This window comes from Papio anubis, chromosome 5 (assembly GCF_008728515.1).
Source record: "Papio anubis isolate 15944 chromosome 5, Panubis1.0, whole genome shotgun sequence".
Taxonomy (NCBI): Eukaryota; Metazoa; Chordata; class Mammalia; order Primates; family Cercopithecidae; genus Papio; species Papio anubis.
The window spans coordinates 155,903,718-155,927,683 of NC_044980.1; the positions used below are offsets into that span (position 1 = coordinate 155,903,718).

Genomic DNA, 23,966 nt, shown 5'->3' on the forward strand with positions numbered 1-23,966 from the left:
CTGATTGCACCTTCTCACATCCAGTCTGTACGATAGACTAACTTCATAAATAGAAAATAATAAGTTTAATGAGAAGAGTAAAAGTAAAGTACAATAGGATTTCCAAGTTGAGGTAATCAGCTCAAAACCTTCTCTGCTTTGGAAATTACTTGATTTACCAACCAATGTTCTAGGAATATTTGGAATAATAGAATCATACTTATACTTATTAAATATGCAAGATGCATTCCTACTTTTCTCCTCCTTTAGCAAAAATTATTCATGAAAAAGATAAATTTCTCATCAACTCCCAGGAGAATTGTGTATCCTGCAACCGTAGATAATTCAGTAAGTCTTGTGACTATAAAAGGATATCTTATATCTGAATATATTATTGTATGCAAAGAACTTTTCAAGGGCAAATGTTTCTCATTCAATCATAACCACACTGAATGACTGGTAGAGGAATTATATCTGCATTTTACACACAAGGAATGTAAAACTAAAACAGGAGTCTGCAAATTATGGCCCACTGGCCGAATTCACTCTGTCACCTGTATTTGCATAGCCCATGAGATAAGAATAATTTTTACATGTTTAAGTCATTGAAAAAAAATCAAAAGAAACATAATATCTCATGAATACTGAAAATAAAGTGAAATTCAAATTTCAGTATTCATAAACTTTTATCAAAACACAGCAAATGCTCATTTATTCACATATTGTGTCATGCTTTCATGCTGCAATGACAGAGATGAGTCTGTGTGTGGCAGAGATTATATAGCTGGCAATGCCTAAAATACTTAGCATTTGTCTTTTAAGAAAAAGTTTGCTGACCTCTTCTCTAAAAGGTTGAATGACCTCTCATTTCATATGCTTAGTTAGCTGTAGAAAGAGGCATAAGATCACTAATTAAGGTCATAAATCATAGTATCCTATTCCTTATACAATACAATAATATTTGTAGTATTTATATATTCATTTCCCTCTTCTGTTGGGCCATCAAACTTTCTTTTGGAAATGAAATCTCACAAAACTATTATTATTATTATTATTATTATTATTAAGACAGAGTCTCACTCTGTCACCCAGGCTGGAGTGCAGTGGTGCAGTCTCGACGCACTGCAACCTCCTTCTCCCAGGTTCAAGAGATTCTCCTGCCACAGCCTCCCGAATAGCTGGGATTACAGGCACCTGTCACCACGCCCAGCTAATTTTTGTATGTTTAGTAGAGGTGGCATTTCACCATGTTGGCCAGGCTGGTCTCGAACTCCTGGCCTCAGGTGATCCGCCTGCCTCGGTCTCCCACAGTGCTGGGATTACAGACGTGAGCCACCGCACCACCTGGCCCAAAACTATTATTGTGCTTGGAAGGCCCTCCCCCCATTTCTGACTTCCTTAACTCTTAAAAATCCCCTGTGTCTCAAATTACAATACCGCATCCTCAGATATCCATCATGTTAATCTAAAATAAGTTCTGTAGTCACCCAACAGTTTTTTTCTGCCTATTGCACAGACAAAATCCAATTCACTGGGTCCACATTATTGCAGTAAAGAAAAAATTTAATTAACGTAAGGCCAGCCACTTGGGAGCTCTGGAGTTCTCATGCAAATCAGTCTCCTGGAGGCTCAGAGGTTAGGGTTTTTCAAGAATAGTTTGCTGGGCAGGGTGCTAGGGAATGGGAAACGTTGATTAGTTGGGGATGAAATCACAGGGGTATAGAAAACAATTCTTATGCCCTGAGCCAGTCTCTGGGTGGGAGCCACAAGCCTGGTTGAGTCATGAGTGGGTTCGAGTAGAGTCAGTTGGTCATCAGAAAGGCAAAAGTCTGAAAACCATCTCAAAAGGCCAATCTTAGGTTCTATAATAGTGATGTTATCTATATGAACAATTATAAATTTTGTGACTCTGGAACAATGGCCAGTTATCACTTAACTATGCCTATGTCTTAGCAGAATTCATCCCCCTCTCATATTCCTAACCTTGTGGGCTTTCATTAGTTTTCACAAAGGTGGTTTAGTTTAGGGAAGGGTTATTATCATTCTTGCCTAAGGGTAAATTGTAAACTAAATTCTTCCCTAAGTTAGCTTGGCCTGTAGCCAGGAATGACCAAGGACAGCTTGGAGGTTAGAAGCAAGATACAGTCAACTATGTCAGATTCTCTTACTGTCATGATTTTGCAAAGGCAGTTTCAGTTCCATTTTATACTCTCTGACAGGACCCTGCAGTCAACTATAGAGTGCTGTGAACCAGGAAGAACCTTAACAACCATATAATTCAGGAGTCAGTGAACTTTTTCTGTAAGGGCCAAATAGTAAATATTTTAGCTTTGCAGGCCATACTCTCTGCAATAACTACTCAATTTTGTCATCATAGCACAAAAGCAACTATAGATAATACCTAAATGAATGTCATTCCAATAAACCCTTATTTAGAAAAACAGACAGATGGCTGGATTTGGCCCATGAACTGTAGTTTGCCAAGCCCTGATATAGCCTATACCCTTATCTTACATGTTGTGAAGCTGAGTATTAAGAGAGTACAATAGCATGAATGTTTTATGCATTATGTACCCTCAAATTCATATGTTAAAATCCTAACCCCCAAGGTAATGATATTAGGATGTGGGGCCTTGGAAGGTAATTAGGTCATGTATGTGGAATCTTCATGATTGGGATTAGTACCCTTATGAAAGAGACCATAGAGAAATTCCCACATACCTTTCCACCATGTGACCTCACTGTGAAAAGACAGCTATCTATGAGGAAGCAGGTCCTCACCAGACACTGAATCTGCTGGCTCCTTGGTCTGGAACTTCCCAACCTCCAGAATTGCAAAACATAAGTTTCTGTTGTCGATAAACCACTCAGTCTATGGTATTTTGTTACACAGACCAAATAGACTAAGACAGAAGGAAAGTGACTTGAGAATTAGAATCCATCTTCCTGACCCACAGCCCAGTCCCATGTGTTGCTACAACCTGATATTGTCCGAAAAAAGCTTAGACCGATGAATCTAAGATACTCAAAAACCCAAAGAAATTAATGGAGCCTCTAAATCTTTGGAAATTAGAGGGCGATATAATTTCATTTCTTTTGGAAACATGCAGGAATAGGTAAGAATAAATACTGCTTTTGTAAAGCCAATCTTCCTTGCAAATAGCACGAATGTTACTATCTTGAGCATAGTTTTCCTATAAAACTGAACACAGGGATAAATATTGAAAAGAGCTTGCCTTCTCTAAGAAACTTTTGTGGTACACATGATTTTGAAGACAAATTTATTTTAAAATACCAGATCAATTAAAAATACAATCGACTGCATTTGCTGAGCACCCACCACGTCAAAGCACAACGCCTAAAACTTCTTCATACCTAAAAAGACTGACCTTCAAGAAGTCAACTTCACCACTTGTTCCTGCAATTCCATTCCCTTTTCATCATACTAAAGAAAACTTTATTGCAAGGTGTTAACGGCTGACTTGTGTCCCTCTAAAATTAAAATGTTGAAGTTCTAACTTCCAGTCCTTGAGAATGTGACCTTTTTTGGAAACAGGATAGTTGTATATGTAATTAGTTAAGAGAGTCATTTTGGTGGGTCCTAATGCAATATTACTAGTCTCTTTTGAAAGGAGAACATTTAGACAGAGACATGCATACAGAAAGAATGCTACATGAAGATGAAGTTTGAGATACAGGTGATGCTTCTCCAACCAAAGAATACCAAAGATGGCCAGAAAACCATAAAAAGTGAGGAAACACAAATTAAATGGATTCTATTTCAGAGTCCTCAGAAAGAACCAACCATGACAACACCCTGATCTCAGACTTCTAGTTTCAAAACTGTGAGACAATACATTTCTGTTGGTTAAGCCACCCAGGTTTTAATACCTTGTTACAACAGCCCTAGAAAATTGATACAAAAAGGTTTACATGTCTATATCTAGTCCCAAAACAGAGGTCCCCAACCCCCAGGCCATGGCCTGTTTGGAACCTGGCCACACAGCAGGAGGTGAGCGGTGGGAGAGTGAGCAAAGCTTCATCTGTATTTATAGCCACTGCCCATTGCTTACATTAACACCTGAGCTCCACTTGTTCTCAGATCAGCGGTGGCATGAGATTCTCATAGCAGCGCGAACCCTATTGTGAACTGCACATGCAAGGGATCTATGTTGCATGCTTCTTATGAGAATCTAATCCCTGATGATCTGTCACTGCCTCCTGTCACCTCTAAACGGGACTGTCTGAAAATAAGCTCAGACTCCCACTGATTCTACATTATGGTGAGTTGTGTAATTATTTCATTATATATTACAATATAATGACAATAGAGATAAAGTGCATGATAAACACAATGTGCTTGAATTATTCCAAAACTATCCCACACTGTCACCTTGTCCATGGAAAAATTATCTTCCATGAAACCAGTCCCTGGAGCCAAAAAGGCCAGAGACCATTGCCTTAGAATATAAGTGCTTTAGAACAGATATGTTCTTTTTATTTATTCATCCATTTGTTCCAAAACACTTTTTACTACATGCCAGATTCTGTGATTATTCATTGTCTTTATGTCCCAGAACTTATCACAAAACCTGACTTACTGCAGACATTTGATAAATGTTTGATGGATAAATGAATAAAGGTAGATGATATGGTTTGGCTGTGTCTGCACCCAAATCTCATCTTGAATTGTAGTTCCCACAATCCCCATGTGTTGTGGGAGCGACGTGGTGGAAGGTGATTAAATCCTAGGGGCAGTTACTTTCATACTGTTATTGTGATAGAGAGTTCTCATGAGCTCTGAAGCTTTTATAAGTGGCTCCCTCCCCTACTTTTGTTTGGCACTTCTTCTTGCTGCCACCATGTCAAAAAGGACATGTTTGCTTCTCCTTCTGCCATAATTGTAAGTTTCCTGAGGCCTTTCCAACCATGCTGAACTGTGAGTCAATTAAATAGCTTTCCTGGCCAGGCACGGTGGCTCATGCCTGTAATCCCAGCACTTTGGGAGGCCAAGGCAGGTGGATCATGAGGTCAGGAGTTCAAGACCAGCCTGGCCAAGATGGTGAAACCCCATCTCTACTAAAAAAAAAAAAAAAAATACAAAAATAAGCTGGGTGTGGTGGTGCACGCCTGTAGTCCTAGCTACTTGGGAGGCTGAGGCAGGAGAATCGCTCGAACCCGGGAGGCAGGGGTTGTGGTGAGCCGAGATTGTGCCATTGCACTCCTGCCTAGATGACAAGAGCGAAACTCCATCTAAAAATAAATAAATAAATAAATAAATAAATAGCTTTCCTTTATAAATGATCTGGTCCCTGTCCTTACAGCAGCATGAGAGCAGAGTAATACAGTACACCGGTACCAGCAGTGGGGCACTGCTGTAAAGATACCTGAAAATGTGTAAGTGACTTAGGAACTGGGTAATAGGCAGAGGCTAGAACAGTTTGGAGGGCTCAGAAGAAGGTAGGAAAATGTGGAAAAGTTTGCAACTTCCTAGAGATTTGGAGGGCTCAGAAGACAGGAAGATGTGGGAAAGTTTGGAGCTTCCTAAAGACTTGTTTAATGGCTTTGACCAAAATGCTGATAGTGATAATGGACAAGGACATCCAGGCTGAGGTACTCTCAGATGGAGATAAGGCACTTGTTTGGAGCTGGAGGAAGGTTACTCTTTCTAGTAAAAAGACTTATGTATATTGCCCTGCCTCTAAAGACCTGTGGAACTTTTGAACTGGAGAGAGATGATTCAGGTTATCTGGTGGAAGAAATTTCTAAGTGGAAAGTGTTAAAGAGGAAGTGAAAGGAGCCGGGCACATTCCTCAGCCCCGGGCTCAAAACAGACAAGCCCAGTACAAACACATCCCATCCTCCCATCCCACCACATATCGCCATATATCTCTCAAACTTCCTGAGCCCAGTACAAACACATCCCATCCTCCCATCCCACCACATATCGCCATATATCTCTCAAACTTCCTGAGCCCAGTACAAACACATCCCATCCTCCCATCCCACCACATATCGCCATATATCTTCTCAAACTTTGAGCCCAGTACAACACATCCCATCTCTCCCATCCCCACCATATCACCTTCAAACTTCCAGAGCCCAGTACAAACATTACCTGGAAAGTCTCCGGATAGCGGCATTGTGCCGCTCAAAGTTTTATTGAAAGCGCGGGAACCAAAAGAATTCCTTTGTTCCCCTGTAACTTTCGGGCTATGAAAAAGCAAGCGCTCGCATTGTTCGGGGCCCTCTTGTATGTTGTGGAATGGAGGGACCAGGTTCGAACTTGTAGTAAAGATCCTTGCCGCTTGGCTTTGACTCTGGACTCTGGTGGTCTTCTTTGGGGAACAAACGGTCAGGGTATAACATCTGGGGGCTCGTCCGGGATTCCCCAAGCCCACCAGACCCCTGGTCAACGGATCTGCTAGGATCGATCTACTGATAGGTGAGCTGGCTCGTCTCCGTTTGTCTGTCTGTGTCTGTTCTGAATCTGAATCTGTGACTCGCAAGGTCTGAAACTGGAGCTGGCACAGTCCTGGCGGACGCGCTATAGGACGGCCAGCGGAGACCGGTGGGAGACGTCCCCTGGCTCTCGTCTGATCTAAATTGCGATCTGAACTGCCCCGAGCGCGTTTGCGGTTTGGGCAGCAGCTGTCTCTGATCTGGGCTGCCCGAGCACGATCGCGACCCGAGCAGCTAACTCTGACCCGGGCTTCCGGTGCGCGCCTGCGATCTGAACTGCCCCCAGAGCGTTTGCGGTTTGGACAGCAGCTGTCTCTGATCTGGGCTGCCCGAGCACGATCGCGACCCGAGCAGCTAACTCTGACCCAGGCTTCCGGTGCGCACCTGCGATCTGAACTGCCCCGAGCGCGTTTGCGGTTTGGGCAGCAGCTGTCTCTGATCTGGGCTGCCCGAGCGCAATCGCGATCCAAGCAGCTAACTCTGATCCGGGCTTCCGGTGCGCGCCTACGATCTGAACTGCCCCCAGCGTGTTTGCGGTTTGGGCAGCAGCTGTCTCTGATCTGGGCTGCCCGAGCAGGATCGCGACCCGAGCAGCTAACTCTGACCCGGGCTTCCGGCGCGCGCCTGCGATCTGAACTGCCCCGAGCGTGTTTGCGGTTTGGGCAGCAGCTGTCTCTGATCTGGGCTGCCCGAGCGTGATCGGGATCCAAGCAGCTAACTCTGACCCGGGCTTCCGGTGTGCGCTTGCCATCTGAACTGCCGGAGCGCGTTTGCAGTCTGGGCAGCAGCCATCTCCGATCTGGGTTGCTGGAGCGCGTCTGCAATCTAGGCAGCAGCTGTCTCTGACCCGGGCTGCCAAAGCGCGCCTGCGACTAGATATCATTAATAAGTCAGATCAGATTTCCTTTACAGGGATTCTAACCCACATTCCTTTACAGGAAGAGACTACAAATTATTACAGGATGGGTAATACCCAGAGCACTCCTCTACCTCTCCTTACAAGTAATTTCAAAGAAGTTAGAGCAAGGGGCCATGATCTTGGTATAGAAATCAGGAAAGGAAAGCTAATTACTCTGTGTCGCTCTGAATGGCCTGCCTTTGATGTAGGGTGGCCACCCAAAGGGACGTTCTGACCTGCTGTCATCACTAGGGTAAAGTCCAAGATTTTCCTACCTGGGCGTGCGGGCCACTTAGATCAAATCCCATATATCCTCATATGGCAGGACCTTGTGGAAACCCGCCTCCTTGGCTGTCCCCTTTCCGAATAGCCCCTGAACCCTGTAAGGCACTGGTTGCTCGACCACTAAAATCCAAGCAACCAACAGCCCCCCTCATCCTGTTCTACCTCATAGCGGGGACCCACTGTTCACAGAACCCCTCCGTACCCCTCTGGGCCCCAGGCCCTAGCCCCCCGGGCTGAGCAGCAGGAGGGAGCAGGCCAACGGGAGGGGGCTGACGCACCCGGACCCACCCCCCGGGCTGAGCCACGGGAGGGAGCAGGCGGAAGGGAGGCAGCCGGCACACACAGGCCCGCTGAAAGGGAAAGTAACTTTGAAGGGCCGGCGGGGTGGACGCGAGGGCGCACTTCGCAGGCTAGCCCTCCCCAGCCGCCTGACTCTACGGTGGCCTTACCCCTTCGGGAAATAGGACCCCCAGATGACACAGGAATCCCCAGGCTCCAGTACTGGCCATTCTCCACCAGTGATCTGTATAACTGGAAGACTCAGAGTGCTCGGTTTTCAGACAACCCCAAAGATTTACTGGCTTTACTGGATAGTGTCATGTTCACCCACCAGCCCACTTGGGATGATTGTCAGCAGCTCCTCCGAATCTTGTTCACCATGGAGCAGTGAGAGAGAATACAGGTAGAAGGTAGAAAGCTGGTCCCGGGGGACGACGGTCAACCGACTGCCAACCCCGACCTCATAAACGTGACCTTTCCTCTGACCAGGCCGGCGTGGGACTACAACACAGCAGAAGGTAGGGGACGGCTACACCTTTATCGCCAGACTCTAATGGCGGGTCTCCGGGCAGCTGCTCGCAAGCCCACTAATTTGGCTAAAGTATATTCTATTCTGCAGGGAAAGACAGAGAGCCCAGCCACCGACTTAGAAAGATTAATGGAAGCTTTTAGACAGTACACCCCCATAGATCCAGAGGCTCCAGGAAGTCAGGCAGCTGTTGTAATGTCTTTTGTAAATCAGGCAGCCCCAGATATTAAAAGGAAACTCCAGAAATTAGAAGACTTGGAGGGAAAGCGGATTCAGGACCTCCTTCAGATAGCCCAGTGGGTTTACAATAACAGAGATACTCCAGAAGAAAGGCAATTTAAGGCCACGGAAAAAATGACCACGGTCCTGGCAGCAGTGGTACAGAAAGAGCATCTACAGCCAGAGTACACTCAACCTAGGTGGCCCCCCAGGCATGATAATCTGAGCAAAGACCAATGTGCCTACTGTAAAGAGGCTGGCCACTGGGTAAGAGACTGCCCCAAAAAGAAACAACGAGGACAGGGACCCCCTAGGTCTACACCCGTACTAGTCACTCAAGACGAAGACTAGGGAAGACGGGGTTCGGACCCCCTCCCCGAACCTAGGGTAACTTTGCAAGTGGAGGGGTCCCCAGTCCAGTTCTTGGTCAATACGGGAGCACAGCACTCAGTCTTAGTTAAAACTAATGGGAAATTATCCTCCAAGTCCTCGTGGGTACAAGGGGCCACAGGAGTTAAGAAATACCCATGGACAACACAAAGAACAGTAAACCTCGGAGCCAAGAATGTAACCCATTCTTTCCTGGTCAATCCTGAGAGCCCCTGTCCCCTATTAGGGAGAGACCTGCTAACTAAAATGGGAGCACAGATCCATTTCCTCCCTGAGGGGCCAGTCATGACCAACTCCCACAATCGGCCCGTGTCTGTCCTGACTATAATTCTAGAAGATGAGTACCGGCTAAACCAGGAGCGAGCGGCCCCTGACCAGGACATAGCAACCTGGCTCCAGCAATATCCAGAAGCTTGGGCGGAAACCGGGGGCTTAGGACTAGCAAAACACCGTCCTGCCTTGTTTGTTGAACTAAGCCTGGGACAGACCCCGTGCAGGTACGCCAATACCCGATGCCCCTAGAGGCCAAGAAAGGAATTGCCCTGCATATCCGCCAGCTCCTTGACCAAAGGGTCCTTCGCCCATGTCACTCGCCCTGGAATACTCCATTGTTGCCGGTACGAAAACCTAATAGTGGAGAATACAGACCTGTACAAGACTTAAGAGAAATCAATAAGAGGGTTGTAGACATACATCCAACTGTGCCTAACCCATATACCCTCCTGAGTACCTTAAACCCTAAACATCAATGGTACACTGTTTCAGATTTGAAAGATGCTTTCTTCAGTTTGCCTTTAGCCCCTCAGAGCCAAAAGCTCTTCGCCTTCGAGTGGAATGACCCTGATAGGGGCATAAGTGGCCAACTGACATGGACCAGGCTGCCGCAGGGATTCAAAAACTCTCCTACCCTGTTCGATGAGGCCCTCCATGAAGACCTGGGTGAGTACCGACGTAAACACCCTGAAATAACTTTACTACAGTATGTTGATGACCTCCTAATTGCTGCTGAGACCCAAGAAGCTTGCATCCAAGGGACCAAGGGTCTCTTACAAGCTCTGGGAAATCTAGGCTACCGAGCCTCGGCAAAGAAAGCTCAAATCTGTAAGCCAGAGGTAACATATCTAGGGTACCTGCTTAAAGAAGGGCAGCGCTGGTTAACAGACGCCCGGAAACAAACTGTTCTGCAGATCCCCAGGCCACAATCCACCCGACAAGTGAGGGAATTCCTGGGGTCGGCGGGATTTTGCAGACTATGGATACCTGGGTTTGCAGAACTGGCTAAACCCTTGTATCAAGCAACACGGGGGCAGCAGCCATTTAATTGGACAGAGGAAGCCGAGTCGGCTTTCCAACAGATTAAAACCGCCCTACTCTCTGCGCCTGCACTGGGACTACCTGATGTTACCAAGCCCTTCCACTTATAAGTGGACGAGAATAAGGGTGTCGCCAAGGCGGTAATAACTCAGAACTTAGGCCCCTGGCAGAGGCCAGTTGCCTATCTGTCAAAGAAGTTAGACCCAGTGGCGGCCGGGTGGCCCCCTTGTCTCCGAATGATTGCGGCCACGGCTCTGATGGTGCAAGATGCTGATAAACTTGTCATGGGACAAGAATTGCGGGTCGTTACTCCACATGCCATCAAAGGTGTACTCAAACAGCCACCTAATCGATGGATGAGTAACGCCCGGCTCACCCACTACCAAGGACTACTACTAAATCCTCTCAGGATAACTTTCCTGCCCCCAACGACCTTAAACCCTGCCTCGCTGCTGCCCAACCCGGACCTGGACACCCCACTCCATGACTGCACCGAGATACTAGCTCAGGTGCACAGAGTTCGAGAAGACCTGCAGAACCGCCCACTTCCTGACGCCGACCTCGTCTGGTTCACTGATGGGAGCAGCTTCATGCATCAAGGCCAGAGGTACGCTGGAGCGGCAGTGACTTCAGAGACTGAGGTAATCTGGGCAGAACCCCTGCCCCCGGGGACATCGGCCCAGAAGGTCGAACTGATAGCACTCACCCAAGCTCTTACCTTAGGGGCGGGGAAGAAGCTGACAGTATATACAGACAGCCGATATGCTTTTGCAACGGCGCATATACATGGGGCCATTTACAGGGAGCGGGGGTTACTGATGGCTGAAGGAAAAGAGATAAAAAACAAGCAAGAGATCCTAGCCCTGCTAACAGCCCAATGGAAGCCAGAAAAGTTAGCCATTGTGCATTGCCCAGGGCATCAGAAACCAACTACTCCAACTGCTCAAGGCAACTTTCTGGCAGACCAAACTGCAAGGAATGTGGCGAAGGCTCCCAGCCAACTCCTTGCACTCCAGCTCCCTGACCCGGGCCCCCGGGACTTGCCATATTTCCCTGAATATTCAGAACAAGATCTCCAGTGGATCGACAAACTTCCCCTGAAACAAATCCAGAATGGGTGGTGGACTGATACTAATGACCAAACCATCCTACCAGAAAAGTTAGGACAACAGGTGTTAGAACACATCCACCGAACCACCCACCTGGGTGCCCGACGGATGATAGACCTGATCAGATGCTCCAAGCTCAAAATCAGACATACAGCTGAGACGGCCAGCAGCATCGTGACAAGTTGCAAAGTCTGCAAGCTTAACAACGCATACCCCCAATCTCAAGCTGCAACAGGAACAAGGCTCAGGGGAACCAGGCCCGGTATCTACTGGGAAGTAGATTTTACTGAAATAAAGCCAGGAAAGTACGGGTACCGGTACTTACTTGTCTTTGTAGATACTTTTTCAGGGTGGACTGAAGCATTCCCAACCAAAAGAGAAACTGCTCAGGTCGTAGCAAAGAAAATTCTGGAAGATATCCTTCCCAGGTATGGCTTCCCCATCCAGATAGGGTCAGATAATGGGCCCGCTTTCATCGCTAAGGGAAGTCAGGATTTGGCTTCCATCCTTGGGGCAAATTGGAAACTACATTGCGCTTACAGGCCCCAGAGTTCAGGACAGGTAGAAAGGATGAATCGGACCTTAAAAGAGACCTTAACTAAATTGACTATGGAGACTGGTGCTAATTGGGTGGTCCTTCTCCCCTATGCTCTGTTCCGGACCCGTAATACCCCTTACAGACTGGGCCTTACCCCTTACGAAATCATGTATGGCAGACCTCCACCCCTGGTTCCCAGCTTAAAAGATGATCTGCTTAAGTCTGAAACAGAAAATGTCTCTGAATTCTTATTTTCCCTACAAGCCTTACAGAAAATTCACCAAGAAATCTGGCCCAAGCTGAAGGAGCTATATGAGACCAGTCCCCCACCGACACCCCATCCGTACCAGCCGGGAGACTGGGTCCTGGTTAAGCGACACCGACAAGAGACCCTAGAGCCCAGGTGGAAAGGACCACTCCAAGTACTCCTGACCACACCCACCGCCCTGAAGGTAGAAGGCATCGCGTCGTGGATCCACTACACCCACGTCAAGCCAGTGGACCCAACCTCCAACCTTCTGGAGCCAATCACGACGGCGGCTGAAGCACCGGCCACATGGACTGTGGACAGAGCTAAGAACAACCCCTAAAAACTCACCCTGCGCCGACAGCATAGCTCATTGCAAACCTGCAGTTAGGTAGTCTGACTCTAACGTTAGTCGCCCTAGTGGCCGCTGGGGAAAACATAAAGCCAGCTCCAAATCCCTTTGTCTGGAGATTCTGGCTTTATGAAAACCAAACCCACCCTGGGCAACTTCATAAGCCCGGGAAATTAGTGGCCAGTGCAGATTGCCCCTCCTCAGGGTGCAATAGCCCAATTTTACTAAATTTTACTGACTTCCCAATAGCCAAACCAGTGGCACCAATGATATGCTTCGAGTATGATCAGACTAAATACAATTGTAAGCACTATTGGTGGCACCAAAGTGCCAGCTGCCCTTATAACTATTGTAACGTCCATAAATTCCAATGGTGGGGCGGGAAAGAACAGGTAGATCCCAGATGGTCCTTCCATCGTAGACGAGATGGAGATTTTTCATATACATGGGTAGTTAGAGACCCCTGCAACTCCTGCTGGACCACGCCTCAACACGGGGCTGTATACTACTCCTCCGCCTCCACATGGCCTAGCAGTCACCTCTATCTGTGGCGGGGTCTAGTGCAGGTACGGCCCCTGGTCCATGGAAATATCCAGTGACAAGAAAACCGCCTGACACAAGATTTACGTCCTTTTTCCAGGTTAAAATTATTGCAAGAAGGATTAGAACTTGCTAACCTTACAGGACTTCACAGCCTGTCTGGCTGCTTTCTGTGTGCCACTCTAGGGTGTCCACCGCTAACCGCTGTCCCCCTGCCATAGGGATCCTCTACCTCTGCCCAAGCTAACAACCACCGAAACCTCTCATATGCCCCTATCCCTAACATGCCACTATACCTAAACCCCAGTCAAGAAAAGTTTCCCTACGGTTTCTCAGGAACTAATTCCAGCCTCTGCAGCATCACTGCAACGCCCCCTAATATCACCTTAAGTGCTCCGTCAGGCATATTCTTCTGGTGTAATGGAACATTATCTAAAAACCTATCAAGCCCCTCTGTTACCAACCTACTGTGTCTTCCTGTCACATTAGTTCCCCGGTTGACTCTACTTACTGCCGGCGAGTTCCTAGGGTATACCGGCAACTGGACTAGTGCTGTTATACACCCAGTCCCTAGACCGAGACCTGCACGAGCCATATTTCTCCCCCTCATTGCAGGAATCTCCCTCACCGCATCCTTCATGGAGGCCGGACTGGCGGGGGGAGCCCTAGGTCACACCCTCATAGAAAGTAACAAGCTGTACCAACAATTTGCCGTTGCTATGGAGGAGTCAGCTGAGTCCCTTGCCTCCCTCCAGCAGCAGCTCACGTCCCTAGCACAGGTAACCTTGCAGAACCGGAGGGCCTTAGACCTACTCACTGCTGAAAAAGGGGGTACGTGTATGTTTCTAAAGGAAGACTGTTGTTTCTACATAAATGAATCAGGACTTGTGGAGGACCGGGTCCAACAGTTACGCAAGTTAAGCACAGAAGTAAGAACACGGCAGTTTGCTTCAGCTGCAGACCAATGGTGGAACTCATCTATGTTTTCTCTATTAGCCCCCTTCCTTGGACCCCTGCTGAGTCTACTATTTCTGCTAACCGTAGGACCTTGTGTTGTTAACAGAATTTTGCGGTTCGTTAGAGAAAGGTTTGACACTGTACAACTCATGGTCCTCAGAGCCCAATACCAACCTGTAAACGCTGAAACAGAATCAGACTTATAAGACCCAAGATTGGCTCTAGAGATACCTGAAAAGAAGGGGGGAATGAAAGGAGCCGGGCACATTCCTCAGCCCCGGGCTCAAAACAGACAAGCCCAGTACAAACACATCCCATCCTCCCATCCCACCACATATCGCCATATATCTCTCAAACTTCCTGAGCCCAGTACAAACACATCCCATCCTCCCATCCCACCACATATCACCATATATCTCTCAAACTTCCTGAGCCCAGTACAAACACCACCTGGAAAGTCTCCGATAAGGAGACAGCAGTTCAAAGTTTTACTGAAAGCGCAGGAACCAAAAGAATTCCTTTGTTCCCCTGTAACTTTCAGGCTATAAAAAAGCAAGCGCTCGCATTGTTCGGGGCCCTCTTGTATGTTGTGGAATGGAGGGACCAGGTTCGAACTTATAGTAAAGATCCTTGCCGCTTGGCTTTGACTCTGGACTCTGGTGGTCTTCTTTGGGGAACAAACGGTCAGGGTATAACAGAAGCAGAGTATAAAAGTTTGGAAAATTTGGAGCCTGAGGATGCAAAAGGAAAGAAAAGCCTATTTTCTGGGGAGAAATTCAAGCCTGTTGCAGAAATTTCCATAAGCAACAAGGAGCTGAATGTTAATAACCAAGACAATGGGGAACATGTCTCCAGGACATTAACAGACCTTCATGACAGCTCCTCCCGTCACAGATCTGGAGGCCTAGGAAGGATAGTGGTCTCCTGGGCTGGGTTCAGGGCCCTCCCTGCTGTGTGCAGCCTTGCAACTTAGTACCTTACACCCTAGCCACTCCAGCCATGGCTGAAAGGAGCCAATGTATAGTTCAGGCCATTGCTTCAGAGGGTGCAAGCCCCATGCCTTGGCAGCTTCCACGTGGTGTTAGGCCTGCAGGTGTGCAGAAGTCAAGAACTGAGGTTTGGGAACCTCCGCCTAGATTTCAGAGGATGTATGGAAACACCTGGATGTCCAGGCAAAAGAATGCTGCAGGGGTGGAGCCTCATGGAGAACCTCTGCTAGAGCAGTGCAGAAAGAAAATGTGGAGTCGAGACCCCACACAGAGTCCCTACTGGGACACTGCCTAGTGGAGCTGTGAGAAGAGTACTGCCATCCTCTAGACCCCAGAATGATATATCCACCAAAAGTTTGCACCATGTACCTGGAAAAGCCACAGACACTCAATAACAGCCCATGAAAGCAGCCAGGATGGGGGCTGTACCCTGCAAAGCCAAAGGGCAGAGCTGCCCAAGGAAGCTGGCTCATGCATCAGTGTGACCTGGATGTGAGACATGGAGTCAAAGGAGATCATTTTGGAACTTTAAGGTGCAGTGAGTGCCCTAGTAGATTTTATACTTTCATGGGGCTTGTAGCACCTTTGTTTTGGCCAATTTCTCCCATTTGGAACAGGTGTATTTACCCAGTGTCTGCACCCCCATTGTATCTAGGAAGTAACTAACTTGCTTTTGATTTTACAGACTCATAGGTGGAAGAGACTTGCTTTGTCTCAGATGAGACTTTGGACTTGGACATTTGAGTTAATGCTGGAATGAGTTAAGACTTTGGTGGACTGTTGGGTAGGCATGATTGTGTTTTGAAATTTTTGAAATTTAAGGGGACCAGGGGGTACAATGACATGGTTTGGCTGTGTCCCCACCCAAATCTCATCTTGTTATTCCCATAATCTCCACATGTCGTGGGAGGGACCTGGTGGGAGGTAATTGAATCATGGGGACAGTTACCTCCATGCTGTTCTCATGATAGTGAGTGAGTTCTCACAAGATCTGATGGTTTTATAAGGAACTTTTTCCCCTTTTGCTCGTCACTTCTCCTTGCTGCCGCTTTGCAAAGAAGGACACGTTTGCTTCCCTTTCTGCAATGATTGTAAGTTTCCTGAGTCCTCTCCAGCCATGCTGAACTGTGAGTCAATTAAACCTGTTTCCTTTATAAATTACCCAGTTTCATGTATGTCCTTATGGCAGCATAAAAAGGAACTAATAGAGTAGACAAAAAGGAACAGAGAAATGGAAGAAGGAAAAAATACAAGTGAACGTACTCACAGTTCTTTTCTTGAAAGTGCTCAAAGTAGTGTTAGAGAGACAAACCTTAGACATGTGAAAATGTCTTATATTACAAAGCAGTATATAATAAATGGCCCAGATATTGAGTACCATCTGAACTCAGGAGACATCATAGGTAAAGTCAGATGTGGGGTGTGTATTCAAGTTTTTTGTTTGTTTTTGTTTTGGGGTGTTTTATTTAGCAGCATTCATCAGATTTAAATTTGATGAGGAGAATCATCACATATGCATAAAAATCACTGTTTTTTCAAAAGCACATTGATCTTCTTATAAAACAAGAAATCCTTAAGTAATGCATATAATCATTATCTAGTCATTTTTAGTTCTAGGATTTTTTTATGTTAGGTTTTCTTAATTCATGGCATATTTTTGATTGAAGCAACAAAATTCCAAAGTAGGATTTTGCTTAGGCCAGTGGTTTTCAAATTTTAGAGTGCCCAAGAATTACACGGAGAAATATGAAGCATGATGGAAGTCCTGGGCCCCACACTAGTCCATCTCAACTAGCATCTCTAGGGTAGAACCAGAGAATTTGCCTCTTAAATATTCATCCCTCAAGTAATTCCTGTACAAGTGGTGTGTGGAGAACATGGCCTTAGGCCTTTGTTGTCATGAAAACTGAACTTGTTTAATGGTAAAGACATTATAATTTTATTTAAAAATACTTTGCCAGGAGCAGTAGCTCACACCTGTAAACCCAGCACTTTGGGAGGTCCAGGTGGGCAGACTGCCTGAGCCCAGGAGTTTGAGACCACCCTGGACAACGTGGTAAAACCTGTCTCTACAAAAAATACAAAAACTAGCTTGGCACGGTGACAGTCACCCATACTCCCAGCTACTTGGGGAGCTGAGGGAGGAGGATTGCTTGGGCCTAACAAGTTGAGGCTGCAGTGAGCCAACATCGCACCACTGCACTCCAGCCTGGGCAACAGAGCAATACAGTTTCTTTTGCTGTATCCACAAAACAAACAAACAAACAAACCTCTAGAGAGTAAATAAATGTAAATATCTCAAAAACCATTGATCATGGTTTGGCATTTTTTTGTTTTTGTTTTCATTTTGGGTTTGGGTTCATTTTTTTGTTTTGGGGGATTTTTTTGCTGATTTTTTTCCAAGTCTGTATTTATTCCAGTATGTTCCAGATACTACTCACCTTCCAAGATTGCAAGTTTTTTGTCTTCAACTGACAATTCATACATTAATTTAAGGGAGAACTACGACTTGCTTAACATCATCTGCCTTTTTTTTTAAGATTTGTCAATGCATTAACTATGCCTTTAAAAATTGGAAAGCTTACACATACAGCAACTCTTCTATGAAGTTGCAGAAAGGTTAAATGTTGTTTTATTTTGAAGCCAATTTTATAATCTTGAAAAATCAAACTACTTCTTAAATACACACAGTATCGTGAATTCAAAATGTCTCCCTGATCTGTATTTGGTACCCCAAGTTGATGACAGGGTCCACTGATCACTATTATCAATGAGTGTGCCAGCCACCAATAGACAGCGCAGTATTAAAGACCTTAAAATTTTTTATTCTTCCTACTCTCTGAGAAAATGTTTCCAATAGAAGGACATTTACAATCATCAGGCTAGCAAGTCTTGATCACTGGACTGAATTATACTATTAGTGTATATAATGTCAAATATGCCTTTGCAGATGCTCACAAACAAAATATCCATTCCTTTAGCCCTCCCCTCTAAAAAACACCATATTTATATTGTTATGTGAAAAGATTTGGAGCCATGCTGATAAAAGCTAATTAACTGAGCACTTACTATTTACCAGGCACTATGATAAGCACTTCAAATTCCAATATCAATTTATCATCATGACAGCCTGTGACAGAGGTTTCATTATCATTCTCATTTTACAAATTAGAAAACTGGTGATTAACTGGCTGAGATCTAACAGTTATTAAGTAACAGAGATGAGGTTTGAATTTGTGATCATCTGACTTCAACTCCTGTGTTACAAGTTTTCCTCCAAATTATCAGATTCTGCTGAAGTGGAATGAGCACTGGGCTGAGATCCAAGAGATAAAAATGTTCTTGTCTCAGCTGTGATACAAAGTAACTGGGTAGTTTTGACCATGATATTTACCCTCTTTGGGTTTCCGTTTCCTCTTCTATAAAGAGTGGTAATTGGACTAGTAGATGAATAATAAAATTGCTTCCAACACTAATGTACCATGATTTAAGAGCAGCAAGTTTGCACAAAAAGAGGAATAGAAAGACAATGGGAGCCATCTGGATGTGAAAATGATGAATGGCAAAAGCTTTTGGAGGGGACAGTCTCCGATTAGCATTCAGTGCCTTGGGGCCCACACACCACATTGCCAGTCTCCTGCAAATTGCCTGCAGCTGCACTGACCTAGAGGCCTCTTAGACTGCAGAACCCTTAACAAATTGTTCAAGGTATTTAGCCTTGGGTTTCCCTAAGAACCCACCTAACCCATAAAAATTAGAGATCTTGTAATTTTGCCAACTTTGCTGGTAGAAGTGTAACAAAGTCTTTTTGTCAGAATTAAATTATCCCTTCATTCCAGATAGCAAGAATGCCTTTGCAAATTCTTTCTCGAGTAGCTGACAGTAGAGGATTTTCACATCAGCCAAAAAAAAAAAAAAAACCATCTAAAGAAACAATCATAATGATATCATGATGGAAGAAAAGTTGTGTTAATCTCGTGAGCTATGTGTCTGTATCCACTTTTATAGGACCATGTTCAAAAATTCACAACCTTAATCCATAATGCCTAAGATTTCTACAGATTTTTAGGGATTTATATTCTCATTATTACTACTTACTCTTATTTAGAAATCCTTCTTAAGTCTCAATCTCACTCATGCTAGCCGTCTATTATTTTCTTTCTACCCTATGGGAACCCAAATGACTTCCAAAGTATGATTCCCACAGGGCAGTGCTGGTGATGACAAAAGAGGATCTCATCATAGCATACAGAGCAAACAGTCCTAAATCTAGTATTATAAATCCCTGTTCTTAAAATTTCAAAGCCATCTTTGCCATTGAGAATTTTTCAATGGCTATATTTTGTCTTGAAGTCCTGGCATCTCTCATCGTGTTGCTTGGCCCTCTCTTCATCTCCCTGGACCCTTGGGATACTCTCTCAAAGTCATATATCCAAAATGGTTTTATGCAGAAATGCTGGCTAGTTCTCTTGTATTATCCTTCCAGACCATGTCCAGTGCCTATTTCTTCATACCCAAAAAGAACTCTACCACTGACATGCCAATTTACAGTAAATTACTTTTAACTACATTGTCTGCTACCCAATCTTTGTACAATTACGTTACTGGAATATAAGTGGGATCTTTATGGCCCACTCTCAGCACAGTGTATTATTCAAACAAACAAAATGGAATCCTGATTCTGACTCTTCAAGTTAACTAAGAGATTTGATTTAAAACAAAATAATACTTCACTGCTTCACACTGATAGTGGCAGGAGGCAGACAAATGCCTAGGCAGATAGGAGTGGTCCTCAGTGAAACCCCACCTTCAAACCAAAGACAGTGTAAAGCCTGAAAGCCAAGCTACGAGTCTTGAATAAATCCGTGGACCAGATTAAGAGCCTCTCTTCCCATTTGGCATGCTTTCCTATCATTGATCCCCACCTCTTCACCTATTTACATATACTTACCCTTCCCTAATTTTTTTTAACACTGTTGTGTCCATCTTTGAGTGGTGCCTTTGTTTTAGCCTTTTTTGCATACTCACAAACCAATCAGCATGCACTCACCCACTCTGAGCCAATAAAAGCCCTGGGCTCAGCCACACTTAGAGACTGCTCACCTTTGGGCATCCGACTTCAGAGAGGAGGCTGCCCTCTTGGATCCCCTCCCCACTGACAGCTGTCACTCAATAAAACTCCCTTCATACTTCAGTTGTCAGTGTACTCTCATTATTCTTGGATGTGGGACAAGAACTCAGGACCTGCTGAATGTGGGTACAAAGAAAGACTGGAACACTGTAGCCCTCTGCCCTTCACTGGCAGAGGGCAGCTGCCCCACATGATGGGAAGCCGCGGTGAGGTGGAAGCAGCAGCAGGGCCAGTCCCCAGAGCTACAAGCTGGAGTGAGACAATGGGACGAAAAGAGCTGTTGGCATGCTGTAACACCCTCTATAGGGATTTGGGGTCACTGGCATCCCTGTTCAGGTGCCACTGTGTTCTCCTCATCCAGATACCAGTGCCCAAGGCAAAAACAGGTCACGTACACCCAGCCCAACTGCGGGCTGAGCGCATATCCTGCAGCAAGTGTTAGATACGGGCAGGAGTGCAAGCCAAGTGCTTCCTGGGGGGCCAAGTGGGTAGGATACCTCCTGCGGTAAGCCTGGGCCAGAGTGAGGCCTGCGCAGGGGTGTCACTAGCCACAGAGGTCTCCAGATGGAAAAGCAGCTCTGAGAGAAATCCTGTATCAACACCTTAAAATTCTTCTTCTCCCATTTCTCTCCACTGCCAACCTTCATGTTAACTGCTCAAAACTGTTCTCCCCATTCTTCACTCTTCATTTTTGAAAAAAAATATATTACCCAATAGGCTTATCTTCACAGACACTCCTATTTTCTCATTCCCCTCCAGAACCCCCTTTTGTAGTGGCATAATACTTTTTGTTAATTTTTTGGCATTTTTAAATTTTGCAATACCTCTCAGCCCATTTTGAAATAAACCACTCCTCATTCTTAGTTCATTCATTGGTCTAATCAACATAACAGGTAAATGGAGAGATAGCATGGGTAGGAACAAAATTTTCATCAAGTAGTGGAAAAGAAAATAGCAGTGTGAGTACTTATGTATTTTTTTTTTTGTCCTTTTTACAAATAAACATTTTTGAATGAATGGAAAAACCAAAACAAATGAATTGCAGTAGACTCATGCAGTGACAATTGTCATGTCTGGAGTTCTTAGGACTTACAGAGAGAACATGGCAGAAATAAATTAAAAGTTCTTTTTGACATAATAAAAGACACCTTGAAAAGAGATTTAACTTGAGAACTGTACCTGGAAAATGACAGCTGTGAATTGATTTGAATGCAGCAACATATATTAAAGGAAACCAAAAACTATTTACTACACATACAAAAGAATCTTCTGTAGATCTAGGCAACATTCAGACAACAGAACAAAACAGAACCTAGTATAAAGAAGTCCAGTCCAACTGAGTATTGACATTAAAATCCATATGTAAGAAAGCTCCTTAACCAGTTAAAGTTTATTGATTGCAAACAAAATAAATGATCCCGACTAATTTAAACAGAATAGAATATCACTGTAAAAAATATGAAGGAATGCAAAGAATAGAGAGAAAGATTTCAATCTGGCTCTCCCTCCCCTGCTGGAAATGCTTAAATAAATTTCTTCTAACTATAATTAAAATCAAGACCAAACCATCAACACTGCCTACAAATTGTGGATGACCTGGCTCCTTCTTCCCACTCCAGCAGTTTATTCTACCTCTCTCTCCATGTTGCACTCACACTGGCCACTTTGTGGTTCCTTATCTATCATTGTCCCCTAGCCACAGGGCCTTTGCACATGTCCTTCCCTCTTTCTAGATGCTTTTCCCTCCTACCTCTCCCACTTAGTTGCAACTAGTTCTCATCTCCTCATCCTACAGGCAAAAGATAAAGCTGCACTTCTCAGGTTAATGAGTTTGGGTGTTGATATCTACCTAAAACTCTAAATAAAACAACAAAACAAAATTATTAACTCCAACAGGGAACAAAAAGTACAATAAAAGAAAAACAATTATTGTATACCACATGACTAAGGCATGAATAGTATTTACAGACATCAGTCATATTGCTGAACACTGAATTTTCTGACCAAAATTATGATATAACTCTGCTGGGTGTGAGGTGTTGGTGCAGGAGAACAGGACAGTAATTACAAGTATTATTGGACTACTAGATGAATAATAAAATTGCTTTTATTTCAGGGGGAAGCAGGGAGGGGGTGGTCAGGAAGTGGAGGGGGAGAAAGCTAAATCTCTTCTTCCACAGTGGAAAGGTCTCAAAAGTGTGCCCTAAACTGAAAAAAAAGAGCTGTAAGAGTTCAGTCTTTGCAGCTGGAGGATCACAGATAGGGGAAAGTAGAAAATAGGGTATAAAGATGCTGCTGTCTTTAAAATAAATCTTAAGAAATTATTGATTCTTAAAGCCAGGTATACATATAATTTTATTTTTAAAATGATACTATTTTCTAAAAGCTAAAGGGAAATTAAAATAGGAAAGAAACAAGAAAGGCAGGAGAGAGGTTAATGCATGTTGTCAAAACTTGTGCATCTGCTAGAGATGGGCCAACAATTTGACCATGACTAATAATGTACTTTCTGATAAAACTTTTAGGCAAAAACTTATTATCAAAGAAATAGAAATCTTGGTTGTGCGTGTTGGCTCATGCCTGTAATCCCAGCACTTTTGGAGGCCAATGAGGGCAGATCACTTGAGGTCAGGAGTTCGAGAACAGCCTGGCCAACATAGTGAAACTCTCTCTCTAATAAAATACAAAAATTGCTCTTTCCAGCCAGCGCCAAGTGATGGGTATCTCTCGGGACAACTGGCACAAGCGCGGTAAAACCGGGGGCAGGAGAAAGCCCTAACACAAGAAGCGGAAGTATGAGTTGGGGCGCCTGGCTGCCAACACCAAGATTGGCCCCCGCCGCATCCACACAGTCCGTGTGCAGGGAGGTAACAAGAAATACCGTGACCTGAGGCTGGATGTAGGGAATTTCTCCTGGGGCTCAGAGTGTTGTACTCGTAAAACAAGGATCATCGATGTTGTCTACAATGCATCTAATAATGAGCTGGTCCGTACCAAGACCCTGGTGAAGAACTGCATCGTGCTCATCGACAGCACACGGTACCGACAGTGGTACGAGTCCCACTACGCGCTGCCCCTGGGCCGCAAGAAGGGAGCCAAGCTGACTCCTGAGGAAGAAGAGATTTTAAACAAAAAACTATCTACAAAAATTCAGAAGAAATATGATGAAAGGAAAAAGAATACCAAAATCAGCAGTCTCCTGGAGGAGCAGTTCCAGTAGGGCAAGCTTCTTGCGTGCATTGCTTCCAGGCCGGGACAGTGTGGCCCAGCAGATGGCTATGTGCTATAGGGCAAAGAGTTGGAGTTCTATCTTAGGAAAATCAAGGCCCAAAAAGGCAAATAAATCGTTTTGTCTTCACCCGTGTAATAAAGGTGTTTATTGTTCTGTTCCCACAAAAAAAAAAAAAAAAAAAAAAAAAAAAAAACGAAAATTAGCCAGACATGGTGGCTCATGACTATAATCCACACCACTCTGGAGCCTGAGGTGGGAGGATTGCTTGAGCCCAAAAGGCGGAGGTTGCAGTGAGCCAAGATTGCAACACTCTACTCCTGTCTGGGTGACAGAGTCAGACCCTGTCTGGAAAAAAAAGAAAAGAAATATAAATTTCTATGATTGCAATTAGCACCTTGTGTCTAATAATGTGTTCTCATTTGAAATTGTTTATTGACAAACCACTGGTAGAGTTTCCAGAAGTGGTAGGTCTCCAGGGAAGGCTTACCTAAAACAATTTCTTCCCCTAAATGCATC

General features: G+C 44.9%; 1 pseudogene across 1 annotated transcript; it reads left to right on the forward strand.

Annotated features, from left to right (window-relative positions):
- The first annotated feature begins 22,934 nt into the window (after positions 1-22,934).
- LOC116274984 lies at positions 22,935-23,610 on the forward strand (annotated as a pseudogene). The gene has a single exon (XR_004183887.1). The product of XR_004183887.1 is annotated as a 40S ribosomal protein S8 pseudogene (transcript).
- The last annotated feature ends 356 nt before the right edge of the window (positions 23,611-23,966 follow it).